General features: G+C 39.4%; 1 pseudogene; it reads right to left on the bottom strand.

Moving 5' to 3' along the window:
• Nucleotides 1–5,828: 5,828 nt before the first annotated feature.
• Nucleotides 5,829–7,333, bottom strand: LOC119733669 (annotated as a pseudogene).
• Nucleotides 7,334–25,894: the final 18,561 nt, after the last annotated feature.

The raw sequence follows: 25,894 nt of genomic DNA, 5'->3' as shown, positions 1-25,894 counted from the left end.
GGACCGAGACCGAGACCAAGACCACAGCTTCCGAGACCGAGACCGAGACCAGCAAAAAGTGGTCTCGAGACCGGTCTCGAGACCGAGACCGGTCTCGAGACCCACAACACTGCTAGAAAGCTGGCCAAAACCTTCCTGCGCTCATCTCGGGAGATCCTGTCCGAATGACCCCACTTCCTGGTACAAACCGCTGGCTTCCAGCTACAGTTGTTGATCATCACTCAACACCTCGCTCTTATGTGGTCAAGCACAATGGCCGAAAATACAGGAGAAACAGACGGGATCTTCGTCTTGCCATCCATGGAGCTAACAAGCCTCTTCATCGCACTCCTGCAGATCCAGACCACGTAACCTTGTCAGTCACTAAACCAGTTGCCATCCAGCAAACACACCGGCAGCCAAACCCCCAGAAGGATGCCCCTCCCAAACTCCAAAGCTTAAACCCCCGGAGTCCACCACGGAAACCAGCATTGCAGCCCCACCGACTAATGTGACGAGAAGCGGACGCCTCAGCAAACCACCAAAACCCCAGCACGGTGTTTCATAAAGAATGTCAAACAATTAATCTTATCAATTAATCTTAAGTTCCAATCAATCTTAGACCACAATTAATTGTAGATTTCTGTTTCATAAAATCAATCTTAGCATAAGTTCGATCGACCTTAATATAAGATTGACATTAATTGTATCTTAAGACTTTAATATTATTGACAGAGGCTAAATTGCGACCTTTGACCTAGAGCAACTTTTTGGTTGCCAAAACTTTTTGCAAGTCGGCCATCTTGTTTCTCAGTGTGAGTGGTGTATGGTGCTATATCATATGGTGAGTACAAAATAGATTCAATTTTCGATATTTTTATAAAAGATTAGGAGGTTTATATGTTGTTCTAATATAAAAAAAACATATGCAGGGTTGACTAATGTGTCCTTTATGTGAAAGAATGGTTTTTGGGGGCTGATTTACACTGCTGTTATCACAGCGTAAATTGGCAAGTGACAGCGGCAGGGGCAGCAGAGCTTAACGTTAGTGCCCCATCAAAATACTCTTGCCAATACGCTGCTTGTAACATTGTTATTGTTATGTGACGGTGTAGCTGAAGTTTGAACTATCACTTTGTTTAGTTAGTTTGACTGTTTGATCAATTTCCATGCAGTTTATGTCATGTTATTTTTTTTTTTGTTACAAGAAAAGATTCAGTTTTGAGAAATCACATGATTAACGTTGTCGTTAGGGATAAGGTTACCGCAGCTAGGACATGTAGGAAGGCCTAGGTTTTTTTTTATATATTTGTATTTTGGGGGGATTTTTCTTTTTTTCCGGTTTAATTCATTGCAAGCCTATTAAATTTATTGGCTTGCCTTCTCATGCTCCTCTTGTTTATATTTTTTAAATTTTGTTTTAAGTTACAAACAACAGTGTTCTCACCCCCTTTTTTTCAAAGGCCAAATGTTAATGCAATGCATGACAATAACCACATGTTGGCCTGTTTATTACTTATCTAATGGATTTCCACTAATGCTGTTGCCATGTTAACATTGCCAATAACTAATTACTTTCACTTTTGTATTAAATTTCACTGAATATTTACTTCCAATTGCATGCAGCTGAACTCGTTAGACATACAAATTTAATTGATTTTGTTAATTTCTTAGTATTTTATATTATATTATAATAAAAAGTTAATAAGCCTTGGAATAAGCTTTTAAATTGGAAGCTACATGTACTTCTAAAATCATTTTCCAATTACTGTTGTTTCTGAGAACCTGAACCAAATCCGCAGAAGCAGCATGGAAAAAACGGTAATGTTGTCCTTCCTTAAAGCTAAACTGAGTCAAATTAATTGTCTGATTAAAATATTTAAAAAATGATGTGACTGACACATATATTTTATGTCATACTTGTACGACAAAGGCATAGTGGAAAAAGATGTACATGTATGTTCGTGTTCAGTGAGACCATTTTAAACTCATAAATTAACCATGTTGACAGGAAGTTGACCTCTGTTATAATTATGTTTACAGGCAGTTTTTGTAATAAAAACTTCAAAATTGTTAGAGCAAATCAGAGTTATTCTGACAACACAAACACATTTGAATGCTTTTGAATCTTGAGATCCTTTCAAACTTTGAATTTTAGGCATTGTTTTTTTTTTAAGGTATAATTATGAAATCTGCTGAAAAAAAACTTCAAAGTGAAAGCTTACTTCTTTAGAATAAAGTTCAAATAACATTTTAATGACTACAACGTAAATTTGATCACATTGAATAAGATGTAATTTCTTAAATTTAATTTCAGTGTTGCTGTAATTGTTTTGTTTTTAGGGTAAGGACAAAAAAGAAAAGCCAAAAAGACCTCGAAAATTTTTTTTCAGTGCCACAGAAATTTGGGGCCTCTCGGAGTTTGTGAAAGACAACAATTTCAAGCTTCATGGCAAAGCGGGACACTGTGCCCGAAAGGTAAATATAAAACATGTGGAGTTAATATGATTTACAAAATACAGTAGTTTTTCACTTTTATTTAGTTGAACGGTCTCTTTTGGCAAATACGGGAATGCATAGTCATGTATGCATCAGAAACAGCCTTTGCTGTCTGTCCCAGCTCCCTACCCACCTCCCCAGAAAAACCCTGAAAATTGGGGTCATTCGGGAGGATGTTGATTGTCAGGGGGAGTACAGTAGAACCTCGATAATAAGAGCACTATTAATACAACATTCTGCTTATTAACAAGGAAAATGTTAGGTCCCAATCCCTTGTTTTTCATTGTTTTCATTCCTGATAATACAAGGTTCCTGTTATAACAAGGTAAACTGCAAAGTCCCAACGACCTCTTATTGACGAGGTTCGACTATATATATTCCCAAGTACTGTTGCATTCATTTTCAGGGCAGTTTCTAAATATAGTTTATTTGTACTTTGATTTGAATAAAAGGTGGAGGCCCGAAAGACTTCCTGTTGGAAGAAGGCTTCTGCTGCCCTAAGGGCAGCAGGGGGTCCCCAGGTAAGGGACTGGAAGGACATCCGAAAAAAATGGAACGAGCTGAAAGTACAAGCGCACAAGTACAATGCAAAGAGGAGTGCGACAGGTAAGGCCAAAAATAAAAAATAGTTGGTCTATGGTCAGCACGCATTGATTTTGAACATGTGTGTCGACCCATATTTTTTTCAAAATTTCCTGTATTAGCTACAACAGCGCCCTCTATTGCCGCACCACCTCGTTGGCACCTCGACATCGTACCTAATGTGATAGATCCAGACGCGGTTGATGTTGGACAAAATAGTAGACCATGGTTACGAGGTTGTCAGCTGATCAATAACAATGACAGCTAGTCAACTACACAAGCAACGCGATGACATGTGGTGTGACTCGTGAGCAAATAAAATAGAACGAAAAAAAGAACGCAACAATTCCTGAACTTTGGTCTGACCAGAGACCGACTATTTTTTTTTGGGGGGGGGGGGCCTAACTCAAGGATTTTCTTTGGGATGGGGGGGGGGGGGCATGACGGGGTTTTCAACTTAAGCCTTTCATTCATGAGGTCAATCCACTCCTTGTGTGGTTTGTGCCTAAATTAAAATTGTTGACTTTCTTTCATTTAAATGCCAGTTGTTAATTCTTTTTACTTTTAAAGGAATAATAACGTTTGAATATATTATATCATGATTTCATCAGAGAAACAATACATTCGTTACGAGCTTGAGTTGCATCAAAATTGTGTAACTTCTCTTTTGTATCAATACTGATTTGCCTGCTATTTTTGTTCTATACATAATCACCTTATAAAACAGGAATATGATTTGTGTCACCAAATTTTTCCGTTATGTTTTAAACCTTCGTTTTCTCTTGCCATGGTAAATACAGAGGCAAAAGTTAACTCTTTGAATGAATGAGTGAATGATTATAAATTTGTTTCAGGAGGAGGACCAATACCGCCTACAAATGATGGCCTGGAAGGGGTCTTAGATGCTTTGTCCCCCCAGTCTAAGTTTGGGATCCTTGGGCAGGGCTCAGAAACTGATCCCTTACCAGATGAAAACATCCAGGAGGTAGGATTATGTGAAAAACTGGTAAACTCTTATTTGGAGCAGAAAAGGGGCTTATTAATTGACTTTCAGCCAATATGCCAATATTTGTCATATTTACTGAAAGATGCAACAATTCTAATGGAAAGGTAACAGTAGCGGGTTAAATATTAGCGTGTTAAATATAATTGTGAATGTGGAGTTATATATATTTTAATTTGACTGGACCACTTGCTCATTATTTTGTATGTGTATTTAACAGATATTAAGAGAAAGGTCAAATTGAAGCTCTTCCCGCTGAACTTTAAAGTTTACTTGGTCAACTTTTTGCTTTTTTCCCCCCTGTCTTTTACGTGCCATGTTCTCTTTGAGAGAATTTCAGATTCATTTACGAATGATCATTTTAAACATCTGAAGATTCGGTCTGACCTTTCGGATCATCATAGAATAAAATCATGTGTATTTCCTTATTTCGTGCAGGATTCCCAATCACAAGAGGAGGGGTCGTCGCAAGAGTCCAACAACTTCAGCATCATACAAGAGCCACAGCACTGCGACAGCGTCACTCAGAGCGACCGCATGGCCAATGATAACAACAGCAACAACATGGGCAGTAGCAGCAACAGTGCCAGAAACACCAACTTGAACCCCTGCAGCAATAACAGCAGCACCAAAAGCAGTCGCAAACAACAGCAGCAAATGGCTCCCAGGGTCGCAAGAATAAAAGGTTTTGAAGTAGAAGAGGAGCTCTTGAGAGTTGAGAGAGAAAAGGTGGACATGATGAGGCAAAATCTAGATGTTCAGAGGGCTATCTTGGTGTGTCTGCAATCCTTGTCCACATCAGCCTTAATTAATTCCATGCAGTAACATTCAAATGCTGTTTTTACTTTAACAAGCTTTTATCTGTTGTAATTACAACCAAAAAATGTGCATAAGTTTCCCCTGTTAACATGTACATGTTGGAGGTTGTGTTTACCTGTTTGCAAATGGGAAAAGTAAGCAAAACAATCATTACTCTTGCCCATTTTGAAAGTTTACACTCAGTGACTCGTTATAATTAATGATATTTTCTTCATATTAAGTGAAGATACACAATTCGATCTCCAGTCAGTTATCATGAACACATGGATTATTTTTTATTAATATTCCAAATTTTCAAGTTATCATCAAATATGATGTAGTTCCTAAAGTTTGGCGACTTTTTCTCAAGTTCACAGTTGTTGTGAGTTTTGGTGTATTTCTGTTATGATAAACTCATAAATAAAATTTGAAAAGAAATGTATTTATCGTATGTATTCATATCACATATATAGAAACTTGGACTTAAGGTGGCTTTAAATGGACCACTGGCTTGGCATGCTCAACACTCAGTCTTTATGTATGACAAAAAAAAGTTATTATATTTAATATGTCTTCAATCGCTGTCGCGATCAGCATTTAATTAATTTCATTCATCTTCAAATGCTGTTCGATTGTTTTAACTAAACAAGAATTTATCAGTTGTAAATACAAAAAAAAAATGTGCCTAGAGACAAGTATTCCTTGTTTACAAAAATCTACAATTTAAATAATTATCCATAAATACCTCCGACAGTTTAACCATTCCTATTTGAAACTTTAAAAGAAATGAACTTATTCATACACAGATGTATTCGTCTCACTTGGACTGAGTGGCTGTATGTTGGCCATTGGCTTGGCATACTCAACCCTCAGTCTTTATGGCTTAATAAATTAATTTATTGCCTGTTGGAAAACAAAATGTCTTGATTAGAAAAGCTTGTTTTCTTATCTGTGTTGGCAGGTCAGTCTAATCACAAGGATATAAACCGTTACCAAAAAAATTGGTGATTATTCTTGCCCTCGCTGCTGCACCAGTTACACCTGCAACTACCTCATCCTCGTCCACAACTTCATTGTCGTCTTCCTCATCCTCTTGGTCATTTTCAGGATCCAGATGAGGTTCCTTCAACAACTTGCTGATGTTGAAAAGCACGCAGCAGGCGATGATGATGTCACATGCCCTCTCTGGAACAATCTGCATGCCATGACCCAGCAGACATCGGAACTTATTCTTGAGCTGTCCATTAACTTGCTCAATCACGACTCTGGTGTGGGCATGAGCTCTGTATAAAATGCAAATGAAGATACAATCAAACCACGATTATTTATGACGTAATTAACCGGTAGCACACACGATTTGCGGCATGTCATGCCCCTCGAACAGGGGCGTCGCTAGACCAAATTCAATTTGGATGGGGGCATATGATATCAATTTGCCAACAGTTTTTGTGAAAAAAATGTGTACTTATTTCAGGAGACGCAGTAGTCGAAAAGTCACTCGGCAACAGATACACAAATTTGCCGACCAAAAAAGTCTGAACGTGGTGGGGGCGGGACTAGCAATGCTGCTGCCCTAGCTAGTAAATAAAGCACTGCATTGCTGGCAAGTTAAACATGAATGTGAAGTCTTATTTTGGGATTCCGCAATTGTTTATCAATTATATAAAGCTGCTGCATGTTAAATCTCTACAGCCAGTCCTAAGGCATTGGTTGTTTGATTTTTCGAATTTACCTGTTATAGGCTCTCTCTGCATGTGTGGCTGGATTGAGTAATGGTGTCATTAGCCAGGGCTGAAGCGCGTAGCCAGAATCCCCCAGCAGAATACCCTGTAGCTCTTGCCGTTGGAACAGCTGTCCAATACGGCTTGCCTGGAAGATACGGCTGCCACCTCGCCACAACATTGGTGATCTTGAAATGGGCATCACAAACAACCTGTACATTGATGGTGTGTCTGCCCTTCCTATTTACATATATGTGTTCATTGTTCCAAAGATTGCATCCATGCAGACCAATGTGAGTTCCATCAACCACACCTACAAGTTCGGGGAAGCCTGACAAGCCAAACAAATCCCTCTGCATCTCTCGCACAGCTACCGGTGTTGTCGGAAACTGAATTAGCTCATTACGAAGACGGCATAACACAGGGGTCACTCTTCTCACAACTCGCGAACAGGTAGCAATACTACAGCCATGCATCTCACCTGCACAATCATACAATGAACCTGTGGCATAAAATCGCAGGGCTATGAACACCTGAAGGCTTGCTGGTAGTGCGTGGTTTCGTTGGGTCGGATGATGCAGCTCTGCCTCAATTCTGTTGATGACGTGCAGACAGCCAAATCGAGTAAATCGATATTTCTTGTACATCTCTACATCATTATACTCATCTAGCGGGTTCTTTCTATCCCTGAACACTCGCTCTCTTCGCAAAGCGCGCCGATTCTCCATCAAAAGCAACTGGAGAGCCATGATTTGAGAGCAATGAAGTGACACAGACACAATATTCTGAACTAAGTGTTTATTTTTCCCGCCAAATAAATTGTCACATGACACTTAAGATTGATTACTTTGTTTCTACAATTGATCCAGGATCAAGTGTAAAACTAAGATTGATTCGGGATGAAATTAAGTTCGGTATTAATCTTAACTTTCTTTATGAAACGGAGAAAAGATTAATTGTAAATTTAGGCATTTAAGATTAATTGTTTCGGAGATAAGATTGATAATTTGGAGATAAGATTAATTGTAAAGCTTTATGAAACACCCTGCTGGACTTATAAATGATCTACTTCAAAAGTTCTCCTTCAGACAGATTCGCCTTCAGACAGATTCTTCTTCAGACAGATTATTCTTCAGAATACTTAATGCACAGTTCGGTTCAGTGATTAAATAAAAACATTTAGTCACATCAAAAAAAAAATTGTGTCAAAAAAAAAAGTGATAAGTTTTCGCATTTCATGTTTTTTTTTTGTTCCGCCAAAAGCGAATGGAAAAACTGAACAGATTGTTTGTTTTTTTTCCTTTATGTTTTTCACAGAAAAAGAGGAAAGTAGTTCAGTTGATTGAACTTGGAACTTACTCAAGAAACATTTCAGTTTGAAGCTGTAAGAACTATCAATGTTGAGTTCTTCATGAACAGTTGGAAATGTGTCTAATCACACTTGGACTCTAAACAATTTCCCAGACACTTTAAATAGTTGTTTTGTTTTTGTGTGACAAAAAATGAAAGAAAAGGAGATGTCACATAATAAACAACGTAATAAACGACATGTTGATTCCCGTACACTCGTCTCCGTAGTCAGTACTTAACAGTATACATTTCTAGGTCAAACGGAACACTGTGCAGTGAAATGATGTCTACTAAAACTGCAGCAAAAATTGGCCCTTCTGTTGAGGAGCCTACATATAGAACAAGAATGATTTCAGAGTGAACTAATTACACTTGACATATCTATAAATATCAACAGATTAAAGATAATTATTACCAACGTTCGCCTTGCTTCCACTGCTGAAGCGGGTGGTTTACTGATGTTCAAATATATACACCGAATGCATGTATTTGACCAAAATTCTGGCCTACCAAAATTAAATATAGATCTCAGTAGAAATTTTCTGTTGGTTGTAGTTCAGTCGAAGCTCCAAATTGTGCAAGGGATTGCGATCGTTATCCCACCGATTAATGACTTAATATCCACATTTGGTGGCTCGTCGACTCGGCTGTCCAATCCACCAAGTGTGCTCCCAAATGAACAATATTCTTGTGACGATCCAGCTTGACCCGCACTTCGTCCCGACAAAGATCAGTTTAATGAGGGCATTATCATAACGCTGCGACTTCCTTGACGAAACGTAAAGACAGGGAAGTATGGATCCAGTTCCAGGAAAGAGATCTCCATGCCTGCCTCCATAATGTACTCCCGGTAATCTTAGCTCTTTGAGAACTAGCTCAGGAAGTTGTCTGAACCTTCCAGTCTTGGGAATCCTGCAACAGCAAAAGACTCAAAACAGCAGGTTTTTTGTTGCGAGTTGGCCTACATATTATGTTCTTTGTTTGATTAATTTGCCTTTCAAGTGTTTGTGAGTACAGTTGAGTAGGCAAACGTAAACCAATTTAATCCCAAGCGGTGAAAGACCTTTATATTCGCAACTTTGGGAAACAGGAGGGCTTAATTATTTGGTTGATAAGATAAATTGATTGCGACTGTACTAATCTAAAATGATAAATTGCTCGCTGTTAAAACAAAACGGGAGGCTGCCACAAAATTGCGTGAATAACAGTTTACTAGGTAATTTACTTTTTATTTGTTTTTGAGCGATCGAAGCATTAAGTTATGGGAATATTGACATATGTATGCTAATTGAATTAGTAGCCTACATTTTATTGATTGATGGATTTGTTTTAATGACGTATATTACATATTTGTCAAATAACCATGATTGGTCAACCAGACACGTCCAGCAACCAACGACAAGCATACACTGGCAGCCCTGGTATCATCATGCTACAAAGTTCCGTAGCACAATACTCTTATATAGCCTACAGGAGAACACATCCTACCCGAAGGGTGGATAGAAAGGTGATAAACTAGATAACAACTTACACGTTCTTACATAATTACAAATGTTACAAGCCCCGAGAACCCAAATAAATACCACTTAATGGGAAAATTGCCCATTCAATGCAGATCGGGAAGTGCAGTAAAAACAATATATAAGAACACCTCAACATGTTCAAGGCCCTTTAATATATTATTTTATTGATCTAGGTCCTGATATTTATTCATTTGTTTGTTTATTTATTTATATTCATGCAAGTACTACCGTCAATGTGTAAATATGCTACGACCTGTTTAGCAGTTAAGCTAGTTTCTGTGTGACGCCTTTTTTTTGCATAGGCCTAGCATCTAGGCCGATATTAAGGTGGACGGTTTTATTTTATTGATTTAAGCCAATTCACTATTCAGGCTATTTGATTTATTAGCCTTTAGAAAGAATTGGTCAAAGACCGTAACACGGTGGCATAAAGCAAACTTTTCAGAAACAAAGGCAACATTGGAAACATCTTACCTTGAGTTCCGCCAGTCTGTGCCCGTGGGCGTCGGCTTTCCAAGCATGGATTATGTGTACGGGGTAGAACTGCCAAAGAATGATCCAGGAAGAAGCAGTCAGCTAGCAGCGGTGAGCGGAGCTACCCACAGCCGGGAGTCGGAAGGCCCTTGCAGATGGAATTAAAAAAAGAGAAACCGCTGGTTTGGACGGTCCGTATGGATCTCAAGATGGCTAGCATGTCGGTTGGACGATACTGAAGAGTATTGTGAAACTAGGTAGGATATACCTGGCCTTGTACTTTTTACCTCGGAAAACGCTGCAATGTCACTTTGGCCGAACTCGCTGAAAACGCCAGTGGTAGTTGGGCAGGCGAGGCAAGTACTACACACCGGGCCCATCCCGAAGAATATCGGTTCACACTAGCGCTTCGTTGACAATATCAAGCGAAGGTAACGGAAAGCCAGCGCATCATGCTGCCCACAAACGTAAACGATGGACGACGGACCTAATCCAGGCGGAGATAAATTCCAACGTTCGATCCAGGATAAAGTCTGAGTTGCAAAATACTGCATTCGCAGAATCAGCACGAATTGACCAATCCAGAAAGAAATCCAGGTGCAAGTCACAGTTCTCAGAATCAATAATTAATATCCATCAAAGAAATCCAGTAAAGAGTCGCAGTTGAGAAACATACAATCATACAAAGACGAGTAAATATTCCAGCAATAAGGACTATGATCAACAACTTTTTAATTATTGATCAGCAATAAACTCAAGCATAAATCCAAGTGAAAATTGAATGAAAATTGAAAGAACATTTTTTTTTGTCTGTACACGCTTTGGATGGCTGTGATAGAGTGGCCGTATCCTGTATGCACACATGGTGCATCCTCAACCAACACATAGTGGCTTATAATTAGTGATGCATTATTCTGTTTACAGCAGGAACTTCCCAGCTACGCCTAAACTAAAGATACAAATAGATTTTATGGTTGTTTAAAAACCACTTCTGTTGTATTTAGACAGTAGCTATTGTAAAAAATTCTATTCAATAACCTTTTAAAAGGATTTTCGAAGAAGTTGTAACACTTGTAACACCAATTCAAAACAAGTTTCTGCAAACTTCATGCATCTTGCAAAAAGCTTCCAAAAAAAGCAGTTTGTCAACTTAAAAACACATTTGTCATTACGAACCAACTTTCACCAAGTGTTCTCAGACTGTGCAGAATGAGTTAATTCTATGATTACCCGATGATCTGATTGTATCAGAAGTGTTCAAACACGTGTATTCAAGAGGAAAACACCAATCACATGCTGAAAATGCAAAAGTGTTTTTGTTTATGCAAAACTCCTTTAAACAATCAATCTAGATCAGAAAACATAAAACATTGAAGGCCGCAAACCAAGTTTTCTGCCCCATTTGAAGAGCTAATAGTTAGTAACAAGAACGGTTTAGAAATCAGTGGGCCACCCGTAAGTTATGAAAATATGTTAATTTGAAATAACTTTTATAAATTTTTACGATGCAATTTCTCTTAATTGCTACACCTTTCTAACGTTGTAGAAATCCACACACAAGTCTTGCCAACATGATTGCAATTGATATCATTCAAATTTTTCTGGCAATATCTTACCTTTGGTGCTTTATCTTAGTTACAAAATGACTATTCTCCGAATTCGAGATGAGAATACTTTGAAGCTCATCATTTCAAAGATAAGTGAATACTGTTTTAAATAAAATCCGTCTGGAAAACAAATTTCCAGAAAACAATCTATATCAATTTTAAATCTGGCTTAAAATCTCGAATTTGTTTTGGGGACCCTGGGACACCATTCAAAATATTTTTGAAGGCCTTAGATTGTTTTTAAATGTTCAGCCAAAACTTTTAAAAGAATAAAGACAAGGGGCTAATCATGTAGTTTACAGTCTTCTCATCCTGGAAATAACTAATTCAAAGATCATCATATTATACTGTAACCAAAGTAATCAAACCTGCGAATTCAACAGGAAAGGGCCAATACAGCTGAAGATATAGTACCAAAACTGTAACGAAACCCCTTTTTAAACAGCGCTATAAAATTAATGATAAACAATGGCACTTTGATATGAAAAGCTTTAATGAAGCGTTTGCCAAAAATAATTTTAAACTTTAATCTAATAATTTCCTTGATTGCATAATTAAATAAAGTTCAGAAAACTGGACAGTCAGCTTACTGGCATGACATGTTAATTTGTTACAGTTATAATTTACCATGATTTGTGACCTTTAAGACATAAATACTGTTAATTTATTTCAGTGATTTCCTTTAATATATTGTAAATAGAGGACAAACAAACATGCAAACAAGTCTCCAAATGATGATATTTTTGGTCTCCAATTTCAGTTTGAAATAATTTCTTCTCGCCCCCCCCCAAAAAACAAAAGTAGAAAAAAATACATTTTGTAAACTTCACATTTGGTCCACAAGTGGCGTGTATCTTTTTTGAAGCAGTTTCACAGTACCTCTTGATGAGAGTAGAATATGGAGAGAAAAAGAATGCTTGCTTGCTCCTGACAAACGTTATCGACATAGTTTCTGTAAAGTGCAAAATCTGTCCACAAAACTTGAATTATATTTGAGGCTTTGTAGCACCCTTCTGAATAACATTTTAAGTGATTTCAAGTATAATATATGCATTGAAAATATACTTTTTGAGAATTTCGTATTGCTTGGATCATGTTTAAGTTACTTGCAACAACTGCCTGCAAAAATAAACTCTACCAAACCCCTGTGTCTCCTGAACTGCATATACTAACACTGATTCCAACTTGTCAGGGTCCTCGATGCCCCTGGGCAGGTTTAGAACCAAGTCACACGTACTACTTGCTGGCAGCCGTCTACAACCTGCTTGCATGGAATAAAAAAATCTACCTTGAGAGTGTCCTCAAATCCTTCTGGTGGCGGACGTGCTGCACCTGTCCAAAACTCGAGGAGATGAGTCAATGTCGGCACCGACTTACCTTTGGTAACAGAAATGGCTAATCAGTTAAGTTGTACAGCCCTTAAGATTTGACGAAAGTGATTCCTCTCCCCAGCCTGTACATTCCTGGAGCTTGGAAAACGACTGGAACTTTGTTTAAACACCTTTCGAGTTGCTAGAACATGCTAGCCCTTATTAGCAGAATATTCAATATAAGTGTTGCTGTTGGGGAAAAGGTTTCAAATGTAAAAGTTTTTATGTGAAACTATTCTTGGGTTGGGTGGGTGGGTGGGAGAGGAATGTTTGTTTCAAACTTGAAGTAATCTGGTGTCGCTTACGATGTTTGTCTGATGTATACACTTTGTTTTGGTGATACGGATTGATATAGGGGAGGGAATGGGAGTTGGGACTAGGATGGGAGGTTAGGGGTTGGGATGGGAGAGGTTCGAATAGGGGGCTGGGATGGGGTGGGGGTTGGGTGGCGTGGCATTGAAGAAGTTGGTGAGAGTAGGGCTGGGGTGGGAGTGGGGTTAGAGTTGATGTTGCTCAGTTTACAAGCCAAACCTCCATTATGTATACTGCCTGCCTTAGTCGTTTGCTTAGCATGACAATTACAATGGTTTCGGCGGGTAACCTGATTTTACTAAGCAAATTTTTTGTGTGCCTTAGCAGCTCTTTGAATTTGCCCCTGGTAGTGGAGTTGAAAGCTGTCACAGATTAAACCTAGATCGGTTACCTATCTTCAAGTACAAATGCTAAGGTAGCCAACAAGTCCTATTCTCTTATGATTACAAGTCGTTTGATCATAGAAAATGATTATGCAATTTCATTTAGGTTTGTAATGTATAAACCCTATATAATTCCATGATATGAGCCTGACTAACTGGCCGTGATTCCGTGAACCCCCTAGCTGACTTTGATAAATTTAGTTAAAATGGCTGAATTTTTTTTTCATTTGTGGAATGTGTCAGAAGTAGAGATAAAGTAAATTCATACAGGGGCGTTTGATGCATCACAATGAGAATTAAAATGGACACACCACCTCAATCCCACCTTGATAGAATGCCATGAGTCTAGAATGAATGCATTAACACAACGGGTGACATATGGTACATACTAATACAATTGCAAGAAAACCTCACAGCAGTAGATGGTATCCTCCTCTTTTATTCTGTTGTTTTACCCGATGGGTGAGAAGTCTATTTGGTACAGTCCTTTAAGGCATATGGTGTGTCGTCTGGAGTTAAGAGACTCTCAAACTGCTTTGAAAAGCACTGTAATTCATGGCCAAGTGAATCCTGACCTTTCTTGAACTGCACTATGCAACTCTGAACCCTTTTTTTTTTAAACAATACACTCATACACTTTAGTAAGCTTGCTTAACCCTGCGCAGCGTTTACAAGAAATTTGTATCAGGAGTCGCCACCTGCGTACCCTTGGGCAGGTACTTCCCCCACTACGCAAGACCGCCAGGCAGTTGCCAGACAGGGCACCTCAAAGATAATTAACCAGCTGCTGTGGTTTGCGGCTATGAAGGGAGATGGCTGTGTCAAGATACAGGTCTTCGTTGATGTTTCAATGAGACTTGGCAGGAGGCCTGGTCGAAAGTTTGTTGACAAGGTTTTGGTGAAACCCTGGCTGCAAAGTTCATTGAACTAGCTGATTTGGCATGAGTTGCGATGGAAGTTGACCGTCATTGGCCATAACTTTTTTTTCTTCCAAATATTCGGTCACCTGCGTACCCACGGTACGCAGGTAACTCTGCGCAGGGTTAAGATAAAGAGTTGTTGGTCATTTACTCCGTGTGCTGGAAATGAATTATACTGTACAAAACGAACCAAACTGGATCCTCCCTAGATCTTTTTAAGAGGTTATAATTAGAGAAAAGGCTCCCAAAGGGCTGATACAAATCATGGCTTTAAAAATATTCCAAATCAGGTACGCCGTTTAAACTGACTATTATTGAGTGTGCTTTGCTATCAAACCACGGCCAAAGAGCATCATGCTGATGCCCTGACATATTGTACTTGCTGAAGTAGCTTAACAAAAGAAGCACGGAATATTGTTCGCATTTTTTTTTATAATTACCGATTGTACAGCTGATGTGTAATTACAGTAAGTCCTTCAGCAGTTGGTCCTCGTCATCATAAAGATAAAAGATAAGATAAATAAACTTTATTAAAATCCAAAACTGGAAATTACATGTTGTCGTCTCTCATTAAAAATATAAAAAATTCAACATACGCTTCAATATTCAGGAAATAAATACACAATCACATCAAAACATTACAATTGCACACAGTATTAAGCACTAAAAACTTTAGAGCGTAAAAAAGCACATGTAAAATTAATGCCAAACCCATTCCCAAAGTAGAACCAGAGTAAAGGACTTAGTATAAAAATTATGTCAAAAACTGTGAAAACCCGTTGCTTCTCAGATACCAGAATAAATTAATCCTTTGGATAAAAATCATCCTGTAAAATCATCATTATGACACTTAATGGCCCTGCCTGTGAAAAATGAATAATATCGGTTTGTGTGTGCAACCACTGGTCTCAGTCTTCCGCTGCGTGGAATGATGTTATCCTTAAATCGGTTGTGGAGCGGATGCCCAGCATCTCCCCACACCAGTTGTAGCTTGTCACGCAGCCGTTGGTTGTAGACCGTGTCCACTGATGGCAAACACTCACCGAGTATCCTACTAGCTCGTTTGATGGTATCGTCAATTAATTTGTTCACTTTCTTATCGGTATTTCCAGCCCAACATAACAAACAATAGGTCCATACACTACAAATAACCGAGTTATAGAATATTGTCTTGATTTCCTTCCTGACATCAAATGAGTTCAGTTTCCTCAAACAGTACATTCTTGAGTTCAATCTTTTACCTACATGACTCACATGGTTGCTCCAGTCTAACCTATCATCAAAAACAACTCCAAGATATTTATACTCGGCAACACGTTCTATTTCATGTCCATCAATTATAACTGGATCCGGCACCAGCTTATAAGCTTTGCGGAAGTCAACCAACATTTCTTTCGTCTTAATGAGATTCAGTGCAAGGAAGTTACGTTTACAGTATTCGACAAACCGACTAATTTGCTCTATGTAAATGGACTCTTTGTTCTTTTGAATCAGGCCAATAAGGGCAGTGTCATCTGCATATTTTACCAGTGGACAACTCACATCAGTAGAGCGGATATCGGCTGTGTACACAGTAAACAGAAACGGTGCTAAAACAGTGCCTTGCGGAGCTCCAGTACTAGAAACTATAACATCAGAATGGGTGGAATTATTAAGACGCACAAATTGTGAACGGCAAGTCAGATAATTTAAAATGAATCTCACAACAGTATGGGGCACAACTGACATGTCAAGTAGTTTCTGTGCAAGAATGTGGGGCTGCATGGTATTGAAAGCCGAAGAAAAATCGAAAAACATAATACGAGCAGAGTTTCCAAACCTAGTACGTTCTAAATGAGAATAAAGTTTATCTAAACAAAACAAAATTGAATCCTCAGTACAACGTCCCTTGGTATAAGCAAATTGCAATGGATCGACAAAATCAGCAATCAATGGTTTCAAATAATTCAAAACAAAACGCTCACATATCTTCATTGCCACGGAGGTTAACGCAATTGGTCTAAGGTCATTATTGCACGTGACCACTGACTTTTTAGGAACTGGAATAATACATGACCGTTTCCAAATGTTCGGAATTGATTGGGTGGTGAAACAAAGATTAAAAATGAAAGTAAAAATGTATGACAATTGATCAGCACACTTTTTGAGGAGGCGAGGAGAAAGTCTGTCTGGACCAGCAGACTTAGACTGTTTCAACCCTAGAAATTGCCGATGTACCTCATCCTCAGTAACAGTTAAAAACGGGTCAGAATTAGCTCCTATATTGAATGAACTCTGAAGGTCACTATGCTTACTGGTAAAATCATGACAGTCAAACCTGTTATAGAATGAGTTAAGCTCGTTAGCATAGTCAATTGTTACAGCAGGAAGCTGATGGGATTTGCTAGGCTTAGAGTAGCAACTCATCATACGCAGACCGTTCCATACTTGCTGCATGTTATTGTCCGTGAAGTGTTCTTCAACCTTTTCTTTATAAACTCTCTTTTCGTTGCGAATGGTGCGTTTTAGTTCTTTCTGTATTTCCTTCAGCTCAGCTTTATTTCCTCGTCCAAATACTCCTTTTTTCCTGTTTATCACCTCTTTAACGTATTTTGTGATCCACGGTTTGTTGTTAGGGAATATTTTCACCTTTCTAGATGGAATTAAAGTGTCCTCGCAAAACTGAACGTAGCAGCTCACCGTGTCCGTCAGTTCATGAATATCCTGTGCGGAATCAATGAAAACAGACCAATCCGTGCATGCATAACATTCTTGTAAGCAGGTTGAAGCTTCAGGGGACCACTGCTTGAATTCAACCACACGTGGTTTGTCTCGCTGCACAATAGGTCTGTACTTAGGAAGCAAAAGTACGAGGTTGTGATCTGCAGATCCAAGCTTGGGAAGAAGTGAAGCATTGTATGCATCTTTAACTGATGAATAACAAAGGTCCAGTGTAGCTTCTCCGCGAGTCGGGCAGTTCACATGTTGATAATAATGAGAGCCCGCCCTATCCAGCTTGCCGTGATTAAAATCTCCATTCACCACAATGAATGCATCCGGGTGTGAAACCTCCAGATTATGTATAGCTGCTCTCAGTTCCTCACTGCCAGCTTTAGCAACGGATTTGTCCGGAATGTAAATAGTAAAGCACAGTACATGTGAGAATTCACGCGGCAGATAATATGGACGTAGAGAGGTGACCAGAATTTCCAGGTTAGGGGTACAGGAATGATCCTTCAAGTGTACATTATTAGGATGACACCAATGATTACTAACATAAAGACACAGACCGCCCCCATTCTGTTTTTCAGTAGCATCCAAGTCCCGGTCTCCACGTATCAATTTAAATCCATCAATGTTCACGCAATCGTCGTTTTGATAATCCTTTAACCACGTTTCGGTGAAGGACATAAGGCTAATGTTCCGGAATTCGTTAAGGTATCTCACATTTGCATACAGTTCATCCATTTTATTACCTATTGATTGGACATTCCCCATAATTATGGAGGGCAAGTAGGGTCTGTTTTTACGCTGTCTGTACCTACGTTTCACTCCGCCGGCTTTTCCACGTTTCCTGCGCCTCATTTCTTTTGGTAGATCTATGTTCAATGGGCGTGACGGATCAATGGGCGATTGCGTGTTCATGGAGCGAAGCTCAGCAACTGTATAGCGAAACTGAATTCCATGGTGGCTGTTCACTGGCAAGACATCCTGATTTCCATGAATTCCCAGGCAAGATGAGACGATTAAAATACACAACAAGGTACAGCACCAATTCACTTCCATACTGATATACATTTAGACGTCCAGTTCACACCGAAAAAGGAGGAAAATCAAAGAATGCAGCGTAACATTGGAGAGGAACACATGTTAATTTGCCCACGTGCGCTTTTGGCGGAGCTTACTAGATCGGTCCATTCCTCAAGGATACTTTTTATTTTTATCTTTTTAATAAAAGCAGATAAATGAACTAGAAAATGCGACTGCTGGGGGCTTGTCTCTTTTTTTGTTTTTAAGGAATGCACACATTGTTTAAACATGAAGTATTTTTTAAATAGCTATTTCTAGTAAAACCTACATCCTTACTGAAGTGATTTCAGTACTTCGATCCCAAACTAAATCAGGTTAAGTGTGTTGGAGGCTACCCAGATGGAATTACAAAGTATCACAAGTTCAGTTCAATTACAGCGACTAAAAGATAATTTATTCAATCATCAGCAGAATTAAGTTAACCAGGCATACATCAGCAGATCAGTAAAACAATGAGTTAATCAGTTGCAGTTAATTGACAGATCCAGTATGGTAAAGATGGCTGAAAAGAAATCCTGTAAAGAAAAAGATCCCCAGGTGCAATAAATGATGAAGATCTCAGTATACCGCGCCTACATACTGCCACAGGTTTTATAGGCGCCCACATTCCTTCTCAGCACATAATTATGCTGGCAAAAAGCAAAAGAAAGGTTAAATCTCACCGAGTAATCCCCGGCTTCAAAAATAGGTGACTGCCGTTCAAAATTGGAAGACAAGCAGTGCCTGCACGATGTGGACACACCACCAAGCGCCTCTAAAATATAACTGCGCCCTCAACAAAATGATGTTAGGGATTAATTACACCCGTAAATTACATGATATGCTCAGAGGAAATTCCACGTCCACATAATTGTAATTGTTATACAATTATACTAAGAAAATGTAGCAGAAAACCTTCTAAAACTATGGACCTACTTGTCTGAAAAGCGAAGGGACATTAAGTTAACAAGTGCCACATTTGCATAGGTCACACGTAAACAACAACATATGTCAATCTAAATATAACCTTGTATCCGGGCAGCCGGTGAGTGGATTGAGGTTACGTGCCCCCACACTATGTTTATAAATTAGCTTTTCAAAGTTACCTTCAAAATGATTAGGCCATCCGACGGGGAGGATGTGCAAGGCACGTCTGGGTCATTGACCTCTACATCATTAGGCCGCCAAGGATCACAACACCACATTCTGTAGCTCATTTGCGTTTTGCCGTTTACTTTACGGAAGCAGAAGTGATGAGGCTTGCAGTGATTGCCGATTTCTTCAAGGTGTGAAGAAATCCATCTTTTGACACTAAAATTCTCTGGCCCTCGGATATGCCTTACTTCAACCCTTGGTGTGTAGGACTCTCGAATTAGGTGATGGAGATCTTTCAGCATTTACAAATTTACAAACATGATTGTGTGAGGGTGTTTACACAAAATGAAAGATTTTGAACCAAGCACTTTTCGTACTTTTCGTCAATTTGTTTGCAAATTATCACACTATATTATCGCTTGGTGAATCCATAATACTGTGAATCTTTTTCTCTTGTGTTTAAAAAAAAAAGACTAATATTTCAATACCGCTTCTTATTTTCACTATTTTGTGCAAACTGGTGAATTCCAAAGACTTTGTAGCGATCAGTAGAGTGATTGAAGACAATCCAATTATGTATTTTCTCACCATCTAAGGTGTACGCATTATCGAAACGCAACTTTTCCGCAATTCGGCTGAAAAACTGGTCAACGTCCTCGTGGGTGTTGCCGACCGGAAGAAAGTTGAAATCAACCTATAGCATTGGCGTGCAAAGAACAGAGTACCGCTAAAGTAAAAGTAATTGCTTATTTTTATAAAGTAAATTAAAGGTGGGTTTTCAAGGATGATTCTGCCGATTCAGAAAAAGAGGGGCCGAACGACATAGCATTTAACTAATTCATGTAAAACTCACCTGCTCGTACAAATCCATCTCCACCATGAGGGAACCAAGTCCCAGCAGGTAGCGGTTCTTGTTTTCTCTAAAACAGTTGTCCATCTGAAAAATACACCCTCTAGGGTTTTGTAGCTTATTTCTTAATCACAGTAAATGTAGTACTTAAATTCAACCAGGCATCATCCGTTTTTGAAGCATAAGCCAAGGAACAAGATGAAGAGTTGTAAGCAAAGCCTTCAAAAAAAAAATATGCAAAAGACGTAATTTCCCAATAAAGTGTCAGTTAAAAGTCATAGTAAAGCACAATAAAAGGTTCAATAGTGGTCTAAAAATCATGGTACAGTGTGAAAAAGGTTGTCCGCAACTAGCTTTTCAAACTACAAGGAAAAATGATGAGTTATTCTTAATATCCTTGTCCAGAATATTTATAGTTATATGACTTATTTTCGTTTTGAATACTGAAGACAAGCAGGCCTACAATCAGTAATTTCGTCACCGTTTTCACGAAGAGAGAAAAGTGTATCCAGTTAAAAAAAAACGCGTTTCGAGAATATTGCATTTGAAGTTGGTCACTTTTTGCATCGCGCATTTCCCTGTTACTCGGTACTCAGTTCACTTAACAAATGATACCACACGAAAGTTCAGACGTTGTGTTGCTTTCGGCAGAGCTCCTGTTTTTTCTGTGAGCTTGAAGTCCCATAGAAGGGCCGTCTTTTCATCGAGCCATTCTGTTGCTGGTTTCCGATGCTTTCCAGCACCGGTGTAGCTTGCTTTTTGTGGTCCGCTCCACTGACCTGTGTGCCAGTGAATTTGAATCCACTTGTCTTCGATGGAGACTATGCGACCAATCTGCGGTCTTCTTGTTATATCTTTGACGAACACGGCCACCATCATGCCCTCCTTCATGGATGAGTAGTCATCGACATGAGTAATTTGCTGTTTTTTGTGCCAACGACAAGCTAAATGTGACGAAAAGGAAACAGTAAAAAATGTGCATTTGTTTGTGAAACTCGCCTGTGGTATTACTTTAATTGAGCAAGCCGTCTGTGAATAACTTGCACACAGACCTGTAACTATTAGAGACTAATATTTGTCCACAGTAAACTAGAATAGTCCCTTGTCTGCACAAGTTATGTACATTGTTGGTTCTGATGTAGGTTCAGTCTACTCGGTAAGAAATGATTATTCTTGGTCAACAAAAAATGAAATTTGTCAAAACAAAAGTCGAAGAATAGCTTGTTGGGTAGCTCTTTTCTTGTAAAGTGGCAAAATGCATTGCTAGTTTAGAAAATGCAAGATTAAAATCCCCCAGAAAATTGTGATTTGTATTAAAGATTAGCATGGACAGCACATCATTCACGTGTTTTATTCGACGTTTAAAATTTATTATAGCACTTATTTTACTGATTACCTGTGGGCAATCTTGGGTCGAACACTCTTCCATCTGTTGAAGATGGGACATGTCCGTCGGGGTGTCTCTCCTTGGCTGAGTCTGAAGCAACTCCAGGGGCCAAGGATGGTTGTCATCCTCCACTGCCTACATATCAATATATTTATCGGCACATTACCTAAATTATGTTGGCAGTTGATTTCATAATTAAGTCGTTTTTATTTGTAGATTCAGTTCAAGGATAGCCAGAAACAAAATGTAAGCAGGGGCCGTCACGGAATGAACAGAAATTATAAAAACTGTCAACATGCATGTATGAGATGTTTATCCATACCGTCTTCAAGACAATGCAGGTTAAAAATACAAAGGTTCAGATAAAAAAAAGTCGACATTGATGAAAGAAATGGAAATGAAATAAAATAAAAATGTGCTAATACTTACCTCCGTATATTCGTGCAAGGCGTCGAGGAAATCAGTCCACCATGCCTGTGCTGTGTCTGGAAGTCTCCTTCCGAACACTGGCAGGATGCTGTCAAGGCCGGGGTCAATCTTTTCCAAGCTTGAATCAACCCTTGCAGGGACAGAACCCGCTGGTGGATTATTCTATGAAAATAAATGAAACGAACAGTGTCTTATGAGATATTATTTTATATACCACATTATGTTGAATTTCTCTCGTTTAACGAAATATTTTAATATGCTTTTGGAAAGTGAGTTGGAAATACGTTAATGAAGGAAAGTTAATGGCAAACATGGTAAATGAAATGTCCGAAATAGAAAACATTTTTGTGTTCAAAGTTACCTTCAAAATGATTAGGCCATCCGACAAGGAGGATGTGGAAGGCACGTCTGGGTCATTGACCTCTACATCATTAGGCCGCCAAGGATCACAGCACCACATTCTGTAGCTCATTTGCGTCTTGCCGTTTACTTTACGGAAGCAGAAGTGATGAGGCTTGCTGTGATTGCCAATTTCTTCAAGGTGTGGAGAAATCCATCCTTTGACATTGAAAATCTCTGGCCCTCGGATGTGCCTTACTTCAAGCCTTGGTGTGTAGGACTCTCGAATTAGGTGGTGGAGATCTTTCAGCATTTACAAATTTACAAAAAATCGTCACCGTTTTCACGAAGAGACAAAAGTCTGCCCGTTAAGTGAAAAGCATATTTTGAGAAAATCACATTTAAAGTTGGTCTCTTTTTGCATCGCACATTTCCCTATTACCCGGTACTATTTTTAATTAACCAATGTTACCAAACGAAAGACCAGATGTTAAATGACTCAAAACTATTAAATTATTTCCAAAAAGAATTAATTAACATTGCTTAATTAGCAAAGAAACACTTTTGTCTGTTCGTGAAAACGCTAAAATGCGTTTTGCCCTCCCCGCAGTCACTTTTCTCTCTTCGTGAAAACGGTAAGCGCAGTACGCGCAGTGGAGCCACGGGGTAAAATGCACTTTCGCTCTTCGTGAAAACGGTAGGAGCAGTACGCGCAGTGGCGTAGTGGGGTAAAATGCACTTTCGCTCTTCGTGAAAACGGTAAAGTCGATCTAGGGCAGTGTTTTTCCCTACATTCGCGCATTATCGTGTACACGACTATGGTAGATGATCAAACAGGCGTTGTTTTGCAACTCGGAACAACTTGAATTCCCATTATTGCGGTCTCTTTTTTTGACAAATCGTGGGTCTCATATCCGTATTCTTAGGCCTGTTTTTTTTATTATTAAATAACAGATGCCGCTCAGTCAGTAAGATGATTATGTCATTTATTGTGTGTTACTGCAGTATAGCGAAAGGGAGCGTTCAGGGTACTGTGTTGAAAATATCAGGTCACTGGGACTGATTATTGTTTAACATTTTGTACAGTTTTTCTTTTGAGTTGTTTCCACCAAATATCAAGTTACCACAAGAGGACCCTTCAGCTTACTAGTTGACTTTTCATTTTGTCCGACATCATTAACGCAATTAAATGGAAATGAAGGTTTCATGACAAAATTTTAACCGTACTTCACTGCCATTTTCGGTTTTGTTTACCTTGTGTTTTAACTTTGTTTGCGTGTGCATGAAACCTTTCTCTATGGTGAAATGAAGGAAAATATGGCTTTAACTTGAGATGGTTTTGAGGAATGAGTTGAAATAAACAACGAATTAAAATAAGTACCAGGGGAAATACAAGTTTCAAGAAATAAAATGACATAGTGAAGACGCAGGGAGTGTATGCTACCCAACTGAAAATTCACCTCCAATGTATTTCATTAACTTGCAAATACAACATGTGGAAGTGTAAAACCATAACATAAATTACTTTAAATTGCATTAAAATCTTACTGAGTTATATATACAATATTAATATAAATCTCGGTCCTGTTAAGACAGGGCAAGTGTTAAAAACATTGCAGTAAAATCTAGTCCCTTTCATTGATCTATAAATAATATTTTATATAATTAATCTCATCATGTCGCCCGCAGGCGGGATCCCCTGCGGCGTTTCCAATCCTCTCTATCCTTTATACAAGCAGCCAACTCTGTTGTGGTCTCAGTCCCGGCATCTCTCCTCAGAACCCCGACATAGCTCGTCCTCTGTCTTCCCCTCCGCTTCACCCCATGAGTCGGTTCCCACAGCACCAGACGGCTTGCTGGTAGCTCAGGGTGTCTGCAGCAGTGCCCTGCCATGCCCATCCGCCTGTATGCGATCTTCTGTGAGATCCTAGGTAGCATGCCGTAAAGGGTGTTATTAGACACGTGGTTTCTCCAGTCGATGTTGAGCACCCTCCCCAACATTCTGGTGTAACAACCGTCGAGGGACTTCTGAAGGGTCGTTGTTAAGGTCCAGCACTCACATCCATATAGCATGATGGACTCCACCGTGGCCTGGAAGAAACTGACCTTGACATCCCTTGACATGTTAGAGCTCCATATGGTTTTCAGCCCATGTAGAGCCTTCCAGGCAAGGGCTTTCCTAATGCGGATGTCGTGCTCAGAGGAGTCGACCCATGATCCTAGATACCTGAAGTCGCTGACTTCCTTGAGAGGGCGGCCCTCTAGGGTAGTAAGGGATGCATGGTCTGGGACGTTGTAAGTGACCACCTTTGTCTTTCTGGCATTGAGTGAGAGACCCACCCAGCTACATTCCATCTCCACACGTGTCAGAAGCTCCTGTGCCTGGGAAGTGGAGTGAGAGAGGAGGCTGATGTCATCCGCAAAGTCGAGGTCGGTCAGGGCGACTGCGGGATAGCGGCTCGATCTCCTTGGTATCAGTGTGAATCCAAGATCTACCTCGTGTCTGCTTATCGTCACCGACACCACGAAGTAACACTCTACCGTGTTAAAGCATATTTTTTTCGATTTTCAGTTTTTTGGATTTTTAAACATTATTCATCAAGGCCTACCATTGCACGAAGTTTCAAAGCTTCAAGAGCTTTACTTTAATAATTACGCTAAGTATCCATGGCAACTTTTGCGCAAAAGTGACAATTTTCGTTTTCACGAAGTAACACTCAAGTTCCATTTTCCATTGCAATGCATGGCGCGCACTCTGCTCATAAGTGAGCAAAAACGTTTTCACGAAGTAACACTCTTCTTGTAACAAGTTGTATGAGCGCGCGCGCGCTGACCTGAAGTTGCACTTTCCTCGTGTTAAATACATTGAAGAGTGTTACTTCGTGAAAACGAAAATTTACAGTTTCGCAGCTTTTTCGGTTTCACGAAGTAACACGCATCTTTTTTCTCTTATTTATTGTTTATTTGATACACAAACGAGTGAAAAACAGCAGATTTAATAAATTAAATTCATCAAGTGTCCACAACGAGAAACCCAACTGAAAAGCGTTCAACTTTAGTTGCCGTTTTCTCCGATTGCTAGTTTTTACTGGTATGTAGATGGGTGTTACTTCGTGGTGTCGGTGACGTTATAGCTCGTCTGAGGGCAAAGTCAAGAATAACGATGAATATGAATGGGGCGAGGGTATCGCCCTGCATGACTCCTGCCAAGATGTTGAAATCGTCTGTGTTTCCATCGGGGGTGACCACTTTGGCTCGGGAATCCTGAGTACATTGACTGGATGGCTCGAAGCAGATTCGTTGGAACTCCGTATGCCTTAAGAATTTTCACCATCTTCCCTCTGTGGATGGAATCAAACGCTTTTGTGAAGTCAATGAATGTCAGGATTGCTGTCAGGTTATTGATCTTCACCTCCTCGATTATTCGCCTCAGAGCCAGGATCTGCGCTGTTGTTGATCTCCTCTCTCTGAACCCGTTCTGGTTATCTCTCAGGTGAGGGTCGAT

Source organism: Patiria miniata, unplaced genomic scaffold, assembly GCF_015706575.1.
Source record: "Patiria miniata isolate m_02_andy unplaced genomic scaffold, ASM1570657v1 HiC_scaffold_26, whole genome shotgun sequence".
NCBI classification, from domain to species: domain Eukaryota; kingdom Metazoa; phylum Echinodermata; class Asteroidea; order Valvatida; family Asterinidae; genus Patiria; species Patiria miniata.
The sequence above is the reverse complement of the archived record's forward strand: the minus strand, read 5'-3'. Positions and strand labels throughout refer to the sequence as shown.